At 44.2% G+C, this 17,910-nt stretch overlaps 1 long non-coding RNA gene across 3 annotated transcripts; it reads left to right on the forward strand.

The window, feature by feature from the left end:
• Positions 1-2,101: 2,101 nt before the first annotated feature.
• LOC136631977 (uncharacterized) lies at positions 2,102-17,246 on the forward strand. 3 transcript variants are annotated; one of them, XR_010793117.1, is made up of 6 exons: positions 2,102-2,214; positions 2,470-2,548; positions 5,862-5,894; positions 8,054-8,224; positions 8,730-9,221; positions 17,216-17,246. It is a non-coding gene; the product is annotated as an uncharacterized lncRNA (long non-coding RNA). The 3 variants fall into 3 exon arrangements; XR_010793116.1 differs by lacking the exon at positions 17,216-17,246 and having other exon boundaries at positions 8,730-9,344; XR_010793118.1 differs by lacking the exon at positions 17,216-17,246 and having other exon boundaries at positions 2,108-2,218; positions 8,730-9,344.
• The last annotated feature ends 664 nt before the right edge of the window (positions 17,247-17,910 follow it).

Here is a 17,910-nt window from a genome sequence, read left to right on the forward strand (position 1 = left end):
GTGACCCTAGGCGACCCTTCAGAGAATCGCCAAGGATCAGTAGTTCTTCCGCCGCTTCAGACAGATGTTGCCGTTGCCTCTGTGGACAGTTTACTACTCGATGTCCGTCTTCCCCACAGTAAAGACATAGATGGTGAGTCATCCGGAACCGTCGCCGTTCCCCGGGACTTAGCTGGTCCACTTCCATAGGCTCGGCCCCAGGAGCTGGCATGGGGGAAATGGGAACGGATCTACAGGACTCCCTAGTTTTACAGGACTAACATTCCTTTTCTCTAGATCTCAGTCTCCTGTCAGCCTTTACTGCCAATACCATCGCCTCATTAATTTTTATGGGAGAGGGATGAGAAATAATTAGATCCTTGACAGCATCAGAAATGCCCAACAAAAACACATCTTTGAGGGCGCCATCATATCAGGAGGTTTCACCAGCATACTGTCTAAACGTAGAGCAGTAGTCCTCAGCACACTGCTGCCCCTGACGCAAAGCCATGGGGTGATATACAGCTAACCCCGCCCGGCTCATCAAAAATACCTCCTAGTTCCTGAAAAAATAAATCAACAGACTGCAGGCAAGCAGAACTCTCAGGTAAGGAGTAGGCCCAGGTCTGGGGGGGACCCCGCAGCAAGGTCAGAATCAATCCCACCTTCTGAGACTCAGAGCCGGAGGATCCGGGTCGCATCCAGAAATATAGTTTACATGCCTGCTGAAAAACAAAAAAACTTGCTTCTCTCCCCAGAAAACACCTCAGGGAGAGGAAATTTGGGTTCAGGAATAGATGGGGTGGCAGGAACCTGCACCAACATCCGCTGCTCCTGGGCCACCATGCGACCAGACAGGTCTTGGATCACGCCGGCTAGCTCCTGCAACTGATTAGCAAGGACGCTCATAGTCTCCATTGGAGACCAAACAAAACCCGCAGGGTAATTTTAAGGGCCAGTTATTATGTTACAGTATCCTAGCCGATGATACACCAGCCTGGGTTGCCCTAGAACTTACCCGCAACCCCTGTCCCTGCCTACTTGCCTCCACTTCTGGCTAACCCCAGGCGGGCAACTGGGCGGCGGTCCCTACACTCGCTAGGGACCGAGAAGGGACGCTGGCGTACCAAGATGGAACAGAGTAGGATACTGACAGGAAGGGTAAGTGAATAAACAAACAGAAAATAGCAGCAGACCGAGGCAGATGGGATAACCTGGCAGATAACGCAAACAAGCTGAAACACAGGAGACTGACAGAGGCAGGAAGCTAGCACACTGAAACAGAAACCAATAACTGGCAGTGAATGAACCTCACTGCCAGTCTTATAAACAGAAGCCTCCGCCCAGGGGCGGAGAGGGGGAGGCGACACCTCCAAGCAGAATTCCATAACAGGGACTCGTGCATAGAGCTGCACTCGCAGACGCCCGTGCGCACGCCGCTGCCGCCCAGACCCACAAGTGCGCGCACTGCGCCGACCAACCACCCGCGGCCCCGGCAGCTGCCGAATGGTAACACTTACATACTGGACGGTCACTTGATCTCGCCAGCCACTCACTGCTGGGGGGTGGGATAGGGCTGGAACACAGGAGGAAGTTGTAATGCCTTCCCTGCGTGTCTATCGGCCAGAAAATGGCTCAAGACATGCAGGGAAGGAAATGGAATTGACTCGAGTACCGCGTGGTGCTCGTCTCGAGTAACGAGCATCTCGAGTACCCTAATAATCGAGCGAGCATCCAGCTCGGACGAGTACGTTCGCTCATCTCTAAACACCTCCTAACAGTCTGGTCAGATGCTCCTCTCTACTGGTGGTCCTTAGGGGGGTCCTGAGCCCGGACACCTTGTGTGCCGTCGCACATCCACTGGCTCCAGCACCTCTACATCAGCATGAGATGTAACTGCATGCCAATTTTTTCTCCGAGGCGTTGCATTGTTTTTTTGAGGAGTATATAATAATGGTGTTTTATCCTCCAGATGGGATACAAACCAGTTCAAACATTACAAAACCTGTTCTGTATCCGGATTACGATACATGAACACAAACCATTGTATGCAGAGAGCTGCTGATGTTTACCTAGGACCTCAATAGCTTCCTGTATGTTATATAATGTAAAGAACCTGATGTCCCGGCTTAGAGGTGATGATTGAATATTCAAATAACCAACCAGACCGGATTGTTATAAATATCGCAGCAGCAGACAGGAGGCACAGAAGAACGTCCCGGAGCCAGAATCCCAGTAGGTAAATTTATAGTCTTATACTATTCTTCTTTGTTGGCTTTAGTGTGTACAGATGTAGCAGAGCTAGGTTTGTTATGTCTTCTGTGATCTCATTGCTTTGTCTGTGGGTTTACCAGAATACTGCATTATCTAATCTCAATGAGTTATCTTCATGTACAACGCATGTAACTGCAAACCTTAAAACTCAGCTCTGCTACATCATTCTCTGCTTGTGATGTTGTTTTATGCTCTTTGCCTTTTATTATTCCTTAGTCTGCTGTGATCACCTCAGCTCTGCAGTCCACAAACGTCATGGGCTTCTTAACACTCAGTGTGGTTTTCTTGGTGGCGAGTAAGTAATACATAATTTCCTTCTATGACAGAATCAATGACTGTGTTGATCAGGGAACTGCGGTGGATATAGTATATGTTGACTTCAGTAAAGAATTTGACAAAGTATCATACTATATTTATTGAAAAATGACCAAATATGGGATTGACAAGGCAACTGTTAGGTGGATTCACTACTAGCTGAGTGATCGTACCCAAAGAGTGGTCATAAATGGCTGCACATCCAAGTGGAAGAACGTATCAAGTGGGGTACCACAAGGCTCTGTCCTAGGCCCAGTGTTGGTCAACAAGGAAAGACGAAGCAACAGGATGAAACTGAAAGGGAGGAGACACAGATTAGATATTAGACAGTGAGGGTGATCAATGAGTGTAACTGGTTACCATGGAAGGTGGTGAATCTCCTTCAACGGAAGTCCTCAAACAAAGACTGGATCCTGCATTAAGCAGGATGTTAGACCTGATGACCCACAGGGCCCCTGCCAGATACAGTCTCACCGACGCAGCCTGTGGGTCAGCTCTGGGCGATGCTTAGGGAGGGAAGGGCTGTTCCTGGGAATCCGGCAGCACATTACAGGCTGCAGACTTCCCTGGCGCACACCTCACTTCCACTGAGAGACTGCAGTTGTGATTGATCACACGTGCTCCCTGCCAGATACAGTCTCACTGCTGCAGCCTGCGGGTCGGCTCTGGGTGATGCTTAGGGAGAGAAGAGCTGTTACCTGGGGACCCAGCAGCCAATTACAGGCTGCAGACTTCCTTGGTGCACTCCTCACTTCCACTGAGAGACGGCAGTTGTGATTGGTCATACAGGCCCCTTGCCAGATACATGTCACCACTGCGGCCTGCGCGTCGGCTGTTGGTGATGCTAGGGGACTGCAGCGGCCTTGGGCTGGCTGTAGGTGATGTTAGGGAGGGAAGAGCTGTTACCTGGGGAGCCAGCAGCCAATTACAGGCTGCAGACTTCCCCGGCGTGCTCCTCACTTCCACTGAGAGACTGCAGTTGTGATTGGTCACAACTGCAGTCTATCAGTGCACTGCTGGCTGCATGATTTGTCCGGCCAGTAGTGCACTGACCAATCACTCAGCTGGCAGTGTCTGGGGAGTGGAGGAGATTGGAGGAGGTGGTAAGTACTGTAATCTATCTCCTATCTATCCATTATCTTCATATCTATCTATCATTTCCTGGGTTTGCCTGCTTTTCGTTCAGCTGCCCCGCTTTTGGATGGAAGAAAAAGCGACTGGAGGTTCCAACATAGATGTTCGATATCACTGTATACAGACGTAATTTATACTTCTCCCTATATATAGTGATATTGACCATATATATCGTGATATGGAGCATGCTGATGTAATCTGGTATCTCTGAATATAATTGCACTCTTTACACACACTTAAAAAATGCATTAAAACGCATGCAATTTTCAGTAGTGTGTGCAGTTACTTAAAAACATATGTGGTCTTTGAATACCGCTTGCAGTTTTTTATGTGCTTTTTTAATTGTGGTTCAAAAGTACAACAAAAAACATGAACACGCCCTAACGCCACTCACACCTGTATTCAGAAAACGCAGCTCAAACTCATGGTATTTTTACCGCAATTCCGAGCTGAATTTTTTAAAGCATGGTACAGCGTTTGACAGCACTTTTTAATGCACCCCATCATTGTGATGGGTGATGAGGTGCGTTAAACGTGAAAACGCAAAAATAGACCAGGTAGCTCTCGAAAATCGCAGCATTAGAAACATCAGGTTCGAGCACAGGTCTGAGTAATCCCATTAAAATCAATGGGAACATTGTACCTGGGTTAGTACGGCGCTTGGAACGCTGTGTTAATAGCGGTATGCGTGTGTGAGAGTGGCCTAAGGGGCTACAAATACATTTCCATGTAATGCAGGAAACAAGTCATGCTTGGAAAGATTACGTCAAGGGGCTAGATCATGTATGGAAATGTGTTTTGCAGCTGTATGCAGCACGATTTCGGTGTGGGTATGGGAATAAGGGGTCTGAGCTGAGCTTTTGCACCCCAGCTCCTGAGACTTTAGTTACGCACCTGGACCTATCCATCTTTTTCATATCTATCTCTCTCATATCTATCTATCTGAGGATCTACACGCAATGATTATCACTCAAAATTCGTCCAAACTATGGCCTTTGAGCAATAGCCCTTGTGTGTAAATGTGTGCCCATCATACATTTACCATGAACCTTTCATCTATCACTGAGTTCAGCTCAGCATTAAAGGGGTTGTCCCGCGCCGAAACGTTTTTTTTTTTTATTCAATAGGTCGGCGCGAGACAAACCCAATGCATGTGTTAAAAAAAACAAAAAACGTTTAGTACTTACCCGAATCCCCACGCTGCGGCGACTTCTTCCTTACCTTACTAAGATGGCCGCCGGGATCTTCACCCACGATGCACCGCGGGTCTTCTCCCATGGTGCACCGTGGGCTCTGTGCGGTCCATTGCCGATTCCAGCCTCCTGATTGACTGGAATCGGCACACGTGACGGGGCGGAGCTAGGAGAACCAGCTCTCCGGCACGAGCGGCCCCATTCACCAGGGAGAAGACCGGACTGCGCAAGCGCGTCTAATCGGGCGATTAGACGCTGAAATTAGACAGCACCATGGAGACGAGGGCGCTAGCAACGGAACAGGTAAGTGGAATAACTTCTGTATGGCTCATAATTAATGCACGATATACATTACAAAGTGCATTAATATGAGCCATACAGAAGTGTATAACCCCACTTGCTGCCGCGGGACAACCCCTTTAAATCCTTCATTCCTAATAACAGGGACCACATGTCAGTGCTGATAACATTGTATGCAGCTGTTGTCCCACTGGAGAACAATGGATCTGTAAGCAGATAGCAGACCGCCAGCTGTTATCTGTTTACAGCAAAGGGAGGCTCATTTGCACATAAATGAAGCTAATAAGTAGTAGTTTATGCAAAATGATCACTCAAAACTGTCATTTAAGCCATCTTTTGAACTAATTTTGAGCAATCATCTTTGTTTGTAAATGGGGCTTATCTCTTTTATCTATCTATCTATCTATCTATCTATCTATCTATCTATCTATCTCATATCTATCTATCTATCTATCTATCTATCTATCTATCTATCTATCTATCTATCTATCTCATATCTATCTATCTATCTCATATCTATCTATCTATCTCATATCTATCTATCTATCTATCTCATATCTATCTATCTATCTATCTATCTATCTCATATCTATCTATCTATCTATCTATCACTTCTCCATCTATCTATCTATCTATCATCTCATATTTATCTCTCTTCTTTTACAGGTCTCTACTGTGCCCAGGTCAGCTCTACTCAAAGTAAGACCAAGCACAAGCTATTTGCACTGCATATTTGTGTGATGGGTGTTATGTTTTTGCCTGTGTGTTTGGGCAGCTTCAGATGAGCGTGAGATCAAAGTCGCTAATTTTTGCACCTGAATGAGTGTTATTTTTTTACGCTCCTTCACAATTCTGTTTTGTGGATCTCCCATAGACCTCGATGGAGGTATTGTGTCTGCAAAACGTACAAAGATAGAGCAGGTCCTATCTTTTTTTTGCGCTCTGCGAAAATCATGGGCACAAAAGGTTGAAGTAAGAAAGAACCCATTGAAATCAGTGGGTTCTATTCTCAGAGTTATGCATGCAGGAATATCCCGCACGCAGGGTATCCCAATATCACGTTCGTCTGTTGAAGTCTTTTTACAATATGTTTTGTTTGTGCGTGTAAGAAAGCACCGAGCGCTCCTATTGATTTCAAAGGGCAACTAAGTTTAATTATTTTAATATGTGCAGAACACACAAAATAGAACATGTTGTGTATTTTTTTGCATGAACGAAATACACACGCAAAATACGCTCATGTGAACAAGCCCATTGAAATCAATGGTTTCTATTTACTGCATATTGTGCACGCGTAATATACAGCAAATATCCGTTTGTTTGAATAAGCTATAATTCTGGCAATGTTTTCTTACGTCTTTTTTACGTCATTTACCATAGTGGATAAATAAATAACATAATATTTTTATGGCTTGGATCATTCTGAACAAGGAGCTGCCTATGCCGTGTCATTTTTCCCCCATAAATAAATGTTTGTGCAGGAAAAAAAATAATTTTCTTATACAAATTCTAGTTTCACAATGATGATGAAAGGGGTTATCCAACATTATTCTGTTGACGGTCTATCCTCGGGTAGACCCCCACCAATTAGCTGATGTGGAGTCAGCAAACTCATATATTAAGCTAATTTCTGCCAGGAACAGAGAGCTCTGTTCTCTCTGCAGTGGCCCAGCTTGGTATTACATGCCAATCACTTCAATGGGAATTTTGCCTATATTGCCAAGCGGGGTCAATGCAATGGGAATGGATTTGTCTGCTTCCTGCACCTCATCATTTCCGTTCAAGAACACACCAGTCAGTATCAACTAATAAGTGGGGTTCCTGGCCTGGCGGACCCCCACCAATCTAATGCTGATGGACTATCCTGACAATAGGCCACCGGCAGTTCAAAGCAGGACACCTTCTTTAAAGATGTCAGCTTTCAAGTGGCTAATATATGTGATTCTTTGAATGGCTAATATACTGTACTACTTATGTAATGCAGTGTAGTATAGTTATGACAGATAGCCAATTAGTCCTTCCCATCAGTAGAGCCAACTAGATTTCCATTCATTACAGAATTGGTGGCCATTGTTAGTCAGTCAGCTCAAATGGCAACTGATCAGCATGCAGCGATTCCAATGGTGGTAGGAAGGGGCGCTAATACGTATATAGGGAGCCTGCTCTTTCTGAAACCATTAAGAAAATAAACATCCCGGATTAGGTTTTTTTCTGATCCCAGAACGAAAAAGATAGCTAAGTGCCCACTTCTGCTGGCACGGGATTCCTGCGCATCACATATACAAGGTTGCTGTAAAACCTGTCTAAGGCCCCTTAGTAACAGCCATAATAACATGTATGGGCAGTCATGAGGGTTTAGCCCTCTGCGCTGGAGTATCACATGTACACTATGCTGTCATGTGTTACGGAAAACCCAACATTACTTTGTTTGAACTCTTCATGACTAGAAACACAGTAACACATGCATTAAAGGGATCCTGTCACTGGGTTCATTAGGTTTGACTTGAAGTTGAGATCAGATCAGAGTCACGGGGCGGGCCGGGCCAGCTACTACCCGCCTACAGTGTACAGAGTGACCGCTCTCTCCCTATACACAAAAAGGCAGAGAACAGCCAGTTTGCATAATACAGGTGGGGAGAAGCCGGCATAGCCCCCTCCGGGATTTTCCCCTCTGAGTCAAACTTCATAAACTTTCTGAGAGAGTCCCTTTAAAATAGCACCTCCATGCAATCTTAACTCAGATAAATAGACCATGAAACACTAGCAGTATCTTCTAGTTTCATGTAAGTAAAGCTAAAGGGGGCGATCTCATTAAGAAAACCTCTGTTTAGATTGACTGATCTCTCTGTTACTTGCAGCTGACTGCCCACCGGGAGCGGAGTGGTCCACGTGCACCGGCTGTGGTGATTATTGTCCAGTGAAAGACATGTCCTGTTTGGCTGTATGTGGATCGGGCTGTAAGTGCGGATCGGGGTATAAACTGCATAACAACCGCTGCATTCCTAAGGCCGACTGCCCCTCCTGATATGGTGAGTCCCATCATCTGCTATTCACCTGGCTCTACGGTGCAGATATGTTGTCACTTTAGGACATCAAGGTCCCACAATCATCTTCACTTCCAGCTCTTCCTGCATTTTCTCCATTTTTGCCGCACGTTACTGTTATGTCTTTTATGTATTTATTGGAGATATTTAGGCGCTCTGCTTACATTATAGAGTTCTTAGCTAAAAGTGAACGGCTGCTTCCCTTCTAGAGCTGCTAACAGTCATTGCCAACACTGCCCCCCCTCACAGCCGCAGACGTTCACTGACACCATTACAAAGTTATTATCTTCATGAGCCATTATATAATGACCGGTTCTGGAACTATTTTATGTTCCAAGTCTTTACCAATTGCAAGACCTCTGCTTGCTGTCAGTAAGTGTGAATATACTCCTTTATATCCGGCAACTGAGACACGCGTAATGACTTGGCTCTACTTTGTACACATGCTGAGGCTTCTCTTTGTAAAGTATTTTTGGTTTCTTGCCCACAGGTTATTAAGTGCCTTGACAGCAGCCTCGCGAGCCGCCAGCCCCTCTGCTTCAACACTTCCGACAATCATAATGCTACAGCTTGCAGTAATTCTTCTGAATCTATGTATCACTGTACAGACTGATGTGGCTTCCAGGCTGAAGAGTCCCACATCTGTGTCCCAGGGTCTACCTGTCCAGCAAATATGATTATCAGGGAATGTACTCGGACGTCCCAGGTGACCTGCAGTACCCTGAGAATCCACTAGAGCCAATTGAAATATGTATGCCATGTTGTGTATGTACCAAAGGATATGTGCTGACAGATGAAGACCTCCCACAATGCATTAAAACCACCAGCTGCCTGACTACAGATAGAGCCACCTGTATTGTACATGGTTTCTCTAGTTCATCAGCCTGGAAGAGAGTCACAATGTAAATTTACAGCAATTATGATTTTTCCTATATAGTTCAATCAACCAGATTTTCACAAGCAGCGCCCCTCTTGTCTACAGGTTGTGTCCCCATTTCACCCAGACAAGGAAGGCGCTGCTTTTTCCCTATCCCAGATAAGTAAATTAATGCTATGTGCAATCTATCGCCTGCACCGCTTGGTGCCAGATAATAAAAGTGATGAATAAATACAATATTATATGTGTCTCCTAGTTCATTCAGTGGGTGAACACTTTACACAATCATATACAAGCCACACAGAGCCTATATGGGGGGCCCAGGCTTTGGTTGGTCCCATCCCATTTGCTACTAGGTCTGCAGGACTCCTGCCACAGATAGAGAGTTTACGAAGGGACACAGATAGGGGGTAGAAGCAACAACATGGGTGGCAAAACCTGCAGCTAGTGTTGCTGCTCTTGATCATCCAGGCCATACAATCATCCTGATTTTGTCAAAAGGCTAGTCTGTTCTGATTTTTGGCAAAAACTGAAAAATTTAATTTCCCATAATGCCTGCTGTAGTGGTCAGCATGCAGCTAATCAGCAGGCAGAGCATCTTGCTGATGTCACCAAATGTGCCCTGGTAGTTCTTTTAGATACTTGTTCATCACAACATGCTGTACGACCTCAGCTTGCGTCCATTTTCAGTTAGGTGCGTGAGATCAATCATTTGGGAATGTGGTGAGTTATCCAGTTGGTAAGTCTATTTGTGATCTCTCTGGCTCCCACAGCTAGAGTCACACCTAAACATGCCAGGATCTCTGCTTTGAGTTGGTCATAGTCTTGGACTGCCTCTGGAACCAAGTCAAGGTAAGCTCTTTGCGCTTCACCAGCAAGGAATGATGCAATTAGGCCTACCCACCATGCTTTCGGCCATGCTTCTCGCACCGCAATCCTTTCAAACACAGCAAGGAAAGCTTCAACATCATCAGTTTGCCGGAAAGTGAGACAGTGGCTCCCGAGAATATCTTGGCACCCGAGGTGGTGGTGGCAGCTGTAGAATCTGATCTCGTTCCTCATCTACAAAATTGTCACCAGGACGCTCCCTAAGGGGTGCCGAAGGGCAGATGGTTTGTGCCAGAGATCTTACGTCTCAGAGTCATTGAAGAGTCCCATTCATCTGTTCTCGCAGGCCATCCGGGGGTTCCGGGGACTCTGGAACCTTGTACTAGACACTACTGGTGGGCAGGCTTGTCTTGGGAGATCCGCAACTTTGTTAAGGGGCTCTCTGTCTGTGCATGCAGTTAAAGTTGGTGTCGTCGTCCGGAGGGGCCTCTGAGACAGTTACTAGTGCCTTTTCATCCGTGGTCGCATTTGTAGATTTTATCACCGATCTACCTGAGTCTCAGAAGTTCACCGCTATCCTAATTGTTGTAGACGGTTAATCAAAGATGGCACATTTCGTGGTGTTAAAGAAGCTAACTTCTGCAACAAAATTTTCCAAGATTTTTGAAAAAGAAATAATTTGCCTACATGGGGTTCCTGAGAACATTGTATCTGATCGCGGGGCTCAATTTGTTGCGCAATTTTAGTGAGCCTTCTGTAGAAACCTGGAAACGTCGCTTTCCTTCTCGTCAGCATTCCACCCGCAAACTAATGGTCAGACTGAGCGGAGTGACCAGGATTTAGTGCAATATTTACGGTTGTTTGCTAGCGAAAAGGCTCAATAGTGGGCAGAGTTCCTGCCGTTGGCAGAGTTTGTGCTAAACAACCGTACTTGTTCTTCCACTGGGATATCCCCATTCCTTTGCATATGTGGTCAGCATCCTCGCTTCCTTACAGCTATTTCTACTCCGTCTGCCTGTCCTGCAGCTGATGCCACAGATGCGCTGCAGGGGTTATGGAAAGAAGTACAGAAGAACCTGGAAGCAGCGGGGGCTCATATGCAGTTGCGTAGTGGGAGGAGTCTGTCAGTATCTGAACCTTACAGTATGGGACAGAAGGTACATTCACCTATGGTGAACAAGATTCGATTGAATCGAAACGCATCCTTCTTTGTTTCATGAGCACATTTTTCTAATATAGCAGCTTGAAATATATACTCGCAGTACGTCCATATTCCCTCAATTCTGCCTGCACAGTCAAGTGTAACCATCTGGACCGAATGGTGGGACGTGAGTATATGTCTGCAAGAAACACGGAACACAAACGAGCATTAATTGGCAACAGCAAGGTGAGATACCTTTGTATATGGAAATTAAAATGTGCAAGTACTGCAATGCATTATCATGGCGATCATAACTTTTCTATTTAAGTCCGCAACAGGGACATGAAATTGGAAAAAATATATTTAAAAAATAGTAACAAAAATTAATTTTCGCAAAATAAAGGGAAAAAAAATTGGTATAATCACATCCATAATGACCGGTAGAATAAATTAAACACACTATGTATCCCATACTGCAAAAACTGTAAAAACTAAAACAGAGCTAAAATGCTTCTTATGCTAATCTTGCATCCCAAAAAACACAACAGAAGTGATGAAAAAAACAAATTTACCATAATATGCCACCCAGATCAATTATAGCTGATCATGTAAAAAATAAGCCATGACAGAGCTCTAATTGGCTGAGCGCTTTGACCAATCACAGACAGAATAGCTTATTTTAGGGTAGGGCTTTTATTTAAATCTCCCCCTTAAAAATCCCTGCTGGGGTTTCCTTCATCCCATTGTTGTCAATGGGGCAGCAGCAGCGCACGCCGCATTGAAAGCAATGGGCTAGCATGGTGCTAATCTGCCACAGCTGAGACAGCTGTGGTAGGGGATTCCTTCATCCCCGCTAGGAGTCCTCTTGTCACTGAACACGGCCCCATTGACAACAAGGTGAAACCCCTGGATGTGACAGCATCCAGGGGTTTCACATCCAAGGAATCCCCTGCTGCAACTGTCACAGACTCAGCAGGGGACAGTGATCCTCTCCTATTGCTTTCAGTGGGGCTGCACTTTTTGTGTGAATTTTAGGATCGTGTGACCACACAAGTGCGAATAAAAAATACGTCTGCCACTTTGGTCACGCGTCTGCTGTATAGCTGCCACTTTATATTTTGCCATATCTCTATGATACACCCTAATACTCACTCGTGATTAAAGGGGTTGTCCCGCGCCGAAACGGGTTTTTTTTTTCAATAGCCCCCCCCCCGTTCGGCGTGAGACAAACCCGATGCAGGCATAAAAAAAACAAACCGTCCAGTACTTACCCAAATCCCCGCGCTCCGGTGACTTCTGACTTACCTTGTGAAGATGGCCGCCGGGATCTTCACCCTCGGTGGACCGCAGGGCTTCTGTGCGGTCCATTGCCGATTCCAGCCTCCTGATTGGCTGGAATCGGCACACGTGACGGGGCGGAGCTACGAGGAGCCGCTCTCCAGCACGAGCGGCCCCATTCAGAAGACAGGACTGCGCAAGCGCGTCTAATCGGGCGATTAGACGCTGAAGATTAGACGGCACCATGGAGACGAGGACGCTAGCAACGGAGCAGGTAAGTGAATAACTTCTGTATGGCTCATAATTAATGCACAATGTACATTACAAAGTGCATTAATATGGCCATACAGAAGTGTATACCCCCACTTGCTTTCGCGGGACAACCCCTTTAAGTTTTAATGAGAGCTGTATACATCTTTTAGAGTGAGCTCCTTCTAGTTGTGGCTATATACAGTACAACTATATACAGGGAGCTCTGCTTAGTGGTGGCTGTATATATCTGCTTACAGTGAGCTGTCCCCTAAATGTGGCTGTGTAGAACTGTGTCCGATGATCTCTCCCTAGTGTTCGTTGTATAGATTTGTATGTGGAGAGCTCCTCTAAGCGGTGGCGGTACTGCATATTCTTGTATTCAGTGAGCTCCCTCTAGTAGTGGCTGTATATGTCTGTATACAGTGAGCTTCCCTACGCAATAAATATTTGTATGAAGTAAGTGTCTGTATGTAGTGAGTTCCGGCTAGTGGTCGCTGTAAATATCTGTATACGCTGAGCTCCCCCTTGTGGTGGCTGCAGGAAGCCAGAACTTTATCATTTACCCTTATATATAGAATTTAAATCAGAGAAGCTCTAAAGATATATTATAAAACAAAAAGTTGGACTAACAAGTAACATGAGGCTTAAAGGTGCAGATTCCCTTTAAGTTTCTCGGCTCGTTAAATTACTTTAAGTTTTAGAATAAATGAGATGATGAATGTCTCATTGTGAGGTGAGGTGGAAGGTGGAAATAATGGATCTGACACACAATACAGAATGTAACAAAAGGCACAGTGACCTGCCATTAGTAACAATGCGTCATGGATGAACTCCCATTGGAACTCCAGTCTTAGCCAGAGAGTTGTTGGAGGTAAGGTGTATATATACCCCTAGCATTTCTCGCCTATCACCACAGCGCAGTAAAGTGAGGCAGACAGTACATAACTAGTAAGTATATGGATGACTGCTGGACTTTATAGCTTTATAATATCCAGAAATCAGGTATTCCAAATACATTTTTATGCTGTTATTTCTCTGTTTCCTCTCGGTCAATGAACACCATCTTGGGGGCAATGAAATCTGGAACACGATGGTCCCAAACCACGTTATTTAGTTTTCTCATAGTTTTATTTATATTTTAAATTTATATTTTAAAGCAAAGACAGGAAAATAATCTAAATGTGTTCGGAATTATCTAGAATGGCCTTATTCTCAATTATTATTATTATGGGCCTGGGGTGCCACAGGACGTTATTTTCTGGGCTTTTTTTCATTTTTTTCTTTACTGCAGTTTTGCAGCATTTTTAATCTGCGTTTTAATTGCCGTCAAAAGCCGTTTTGGCTTTACCGCCATTCGCCACGGTATTGGGCTGTGCAGCTTTACCAGTGAAGCACACTGACACAAAAACCCCAGATGGAGACCCAACTAATGTCTCCAGCAGAGATTATGTGAAGGAAAAGTGTCGTCATGTGATAGAGACAGATAAGCATCTAATACCGGAGAGTAGAAGGCATAATCACGCTGATGATGTATCTGGTAATTATAGTAATACTGGATGTACTAATTATATGCTGCTTCCCCTTTAAATATTATATTTTTATATTTTGTAGAAAACCATAATGATGGATTGGAAAATCTTTGTTTGCCTTATTATTTTGGGTGAGAGTGAAATATATTCTATATACTTCTATATTATCTATTTACCTATCACTCTCTCATATCTATCTATCTATCTCATATCTATCTATCTATCTATCTATCTATCTATCTATCTATCTATCTATCTATCTCATATCTATCTATCTATCTCATATCTATCTCATATCTATCTATCTATCTTCTATCTATCTATCTTCTATTTATTTATTTATCTATCTATCACATATCTATCTCTCATCTATCTATCTATCTATCTATCTTCTATCTATCTATCTATCTATCTATCTATCTATCTATCTATCTTCTATCTATCATCTATCTCATATCTATCTATCTATCTATCTATCTATCTATCTATCTATCTATCTATCTATCTATCTATCTATCTATCTATCTATCTCATATCTATCTATCTATCTTCTATCTATCTCATATCTATCTATCTATCTTCTATCTATCTTCTATTTATCTATCTATCTATCTATCTCCTATCTATCTATCTATCTATCTATCTATCTATCTATCTATCTATCTATCTATCTATCTATCTATCTATCTCTTTTCTTTTACAGGTCTCTACTGTGCCCATGTCAGCTCTTCTCAAAGTAAGACCAAGCGCAAGCTATTTGCACTGCATATTTGTGTGATAGGTTTTATGTTTTTGTCTGTGTGTTTGGGCAGCTTCGCATCGCAGAGAAGAAATCTGCGATATCGCTCAGTGTTTTCAACTGGGTCAGCAGCGCTAACCCCATTGAAAACATAGGGAGTATACGACAGCTGTGGCAGAAGTCCAGGATGCTATCCCATTGATTTTAATTGGGTCGGCACTGCTGCTGGCCCCATTGAAAGCAGTGGTTTTTAGGTAATGTCTACAGCATGATTTTTAGGGAAGGGCTTGAAATATAAGCCCCTCCCTGAAAATCATCCCTAGCTGGTGAAAAAAAACAAAGAAATCCTTTACTCACCTCTCAGCCGCGTCCTCCGGCTGGTTCCGCTACACTGCTAAAGATGGTGAGTCCGATCATCCACTATTTACCTGGCTCTATGGTGCAGATATGTTGTCCCTTTAGGACATCAAGGTCCCACAATCATCTTCACTTCCAGCTCTTCCTGCATTTTCTCCTTTTTTGCGGCACGTTACTGTTATGTCTTTTATGTATTTATTGGAGATATTTAGGCGCTCTGCTTACATTATAGAGTTATTAGCTAAAACTGAACGGCTGCTTCCCTTCTAGAGCTGCTAACAGTCATTGCCAGCACTGCCCCCCTCACAGCCACAGGGGTTCACTGACACCATTACAAAGTTATTATCTTCATGAGCCATTATATAATGACCGGTTCTGGAACTATTTTATGTTCCAAGTCTTTACCAATTGCAAGACCTCTGCTTGCTGTCAGTGAGTGTGGACATACTCCTAGATCTAGCGACTGTAATGACTAGCCTCCTTCACTTGGTATACATGTTGCTGGCTGCGCTTTATTTCTACGGTGTCCACAGTGTAGCATAAGTCACATGATAAATATATTTTGCAGGTCAGTACGGTTACGGTGATACCAAATTTATATTGTTTTTCTTTTATGTTTTTTTTACTTTTGCAAAAGCCCTGATCCCCGCTGTGCAGAACCCAGAAGGACTGGGGGGCGATCATATACTGGTGATTGTACATTTGACCACATGGCCATTCCCAGGCTTAAGGCACGCTTAAGACTTTGACTGCTGCTGTGATGTTATGGAGAACAGCTCCATGTTGCTTCCTGAGAGGGGGGGCGATGTTGAGGAAGATAGCAAGGGCTCCACACACAGTCTGGCCAGCCCACCGTGAACGATTTGCCCCGCCCAGTGGACTGATCTCTCGTTATTCGCAATACAAGTGTTCATATTGCAGGTATACACGGTGCACGGAGGACAAGAAACTTACTTGTGAAGTACACATTAGTTCTGCATTTAGAAGGTATAGACAGATTACTGTGGAAAAAGGGGGGCCACAGGTTTCCTTTAATGGGGCGATCTCATTAAGACATCCCTAATTAGATTGACTCCATCTATTGATCCATTGATTCCTCTGTCCCTTGCAGCTGACTGCCCACCAGGAGCAGAGTGGTCCAAATGCTCAGGCTGTATTGCTTACTGTCCAATAAAAGGGTTGGCCTGTCTGCTTGGCTGTATCCCGGGCTGTAAGTGCAAGAACCCACAGTACAAACTGCATGACAACAAATGCATTCCTGAGGCCGACTGCCCCTCTGGATATGGTGAGTCCCATCATCTGCTATTCACCTGGCTCTACGGTGCAGATATGTTGTCACTTTAGGACATCAAGGTCCCACAATCATCTTCACTTCCAGCTCTTCCTGCATTTTCTCCATTTTTGCGGCACTTTACTGTTATGTCTTTTATGTATTTATTGGAGATATTTAGGCGCTCTGCTTACATTATAGAGTTCTTAGCTAAAACTGAACGGCTGCTTCCCTTCTAGAGCTGCTAGCAGTCATTGCCAGCACTGCCCCCCTCACAGCCGCAGACGTTCACTGACACCATTACAAAGTTATTATCTTCATGAGCCATTATATAATGACCAGTTCTGGAACTATTTTATGTTCCAAGTCTTTACCAATTGCAAGACCTCTGCTTGCTGTCAGTATGTGTGAATTTGCTCCTTTATATCCGACAACTGAGACATGCGTAATGACTTGGCTCTACTTTGCTGAGGCTTCTTTTTGTAAAGTATTTTTGGTTTCTCGCCTGCAGGTTATTATGTGCCCTGACAGCAGCCTCGCGAGCCGCCAGCCCCTCTGCTTCAACACTTGCGACAATCATAATGCAACAGCTTGCAGAAAATCTTCTGAATCTATGTATCACTGTACAGACGGATGTGGCTTCCAGTCTGAAGAGTCCCACATCTGTGTCCTGGGGTCTTCCTGTACTGCCCCTCTTGTCTACAGGTTGTGTCTATTACTGCATCCCCACTACACCAGACAAGGGAGACGCTGCTTTTTCCCAATCCCAGATAAGTAAATTAATGCTCTGTGCAATCTATTGCCTCCACCGCTTGGTGCCAGATAATAAAAGTGATGAATAAATACAATATTATATGTGGCTCCTAGTTCATTCAGTGGGTGAACATTTTACACAATCATATATAAGCCACGCAGAGCCTATATGAAGGGCCCTGGTCTTGGTTGGTCCCATCCCATTTGCTACTACCCTGTTTCCCTGAAAATAAGACATACCCTGAAAATAAGACATAGCATGATTTTCCTGAATTTTTTAAGGATGCAAAATGATTTTTCGGGCTTTTTGAGGATGCTTGAAATATAAGCCCTACTCCAAAATTAAGCCCTGCTAGCAGTTAATTTAAAAAGTCAATTTAAATAGTGTCCAGGCAGCTATACATGTAAAAAAGTTAAACCTTTTTAAACAAAAATTAATATAAGACACTGTCTTATTTTCGGGGAAACACAGTAGGTATGCAGGACTTCTGTCACAGATGGAGAGTTTACAAAGGGACACACATAGGGGTAGAAGCAACAACATGGGTGGCGAAACCTGCAACTAGTGTTGCTGATCTTGATCATCCAGGCCATAAAATCATCCTGATTTTGTCAAAAGGCTAGTCTGATCAGATTTTTGGCGAAAA

The sequence above is a fragment of the Eleutherodactylus coqui genome, chromosome 6, assembly GCF_035609145.1.
Source record: "Eleutherodactylus coqui strain aEleCoq1 chromosome 6, aEleCoq1.hap1, whole genome shotgun sequence".
NCBI lineage: Eukaryota > Metazoa > Chordata > Amphibia > Anura > Eleutherodactylidae > Eleutherodactylus > Eleutherodactylus coqui.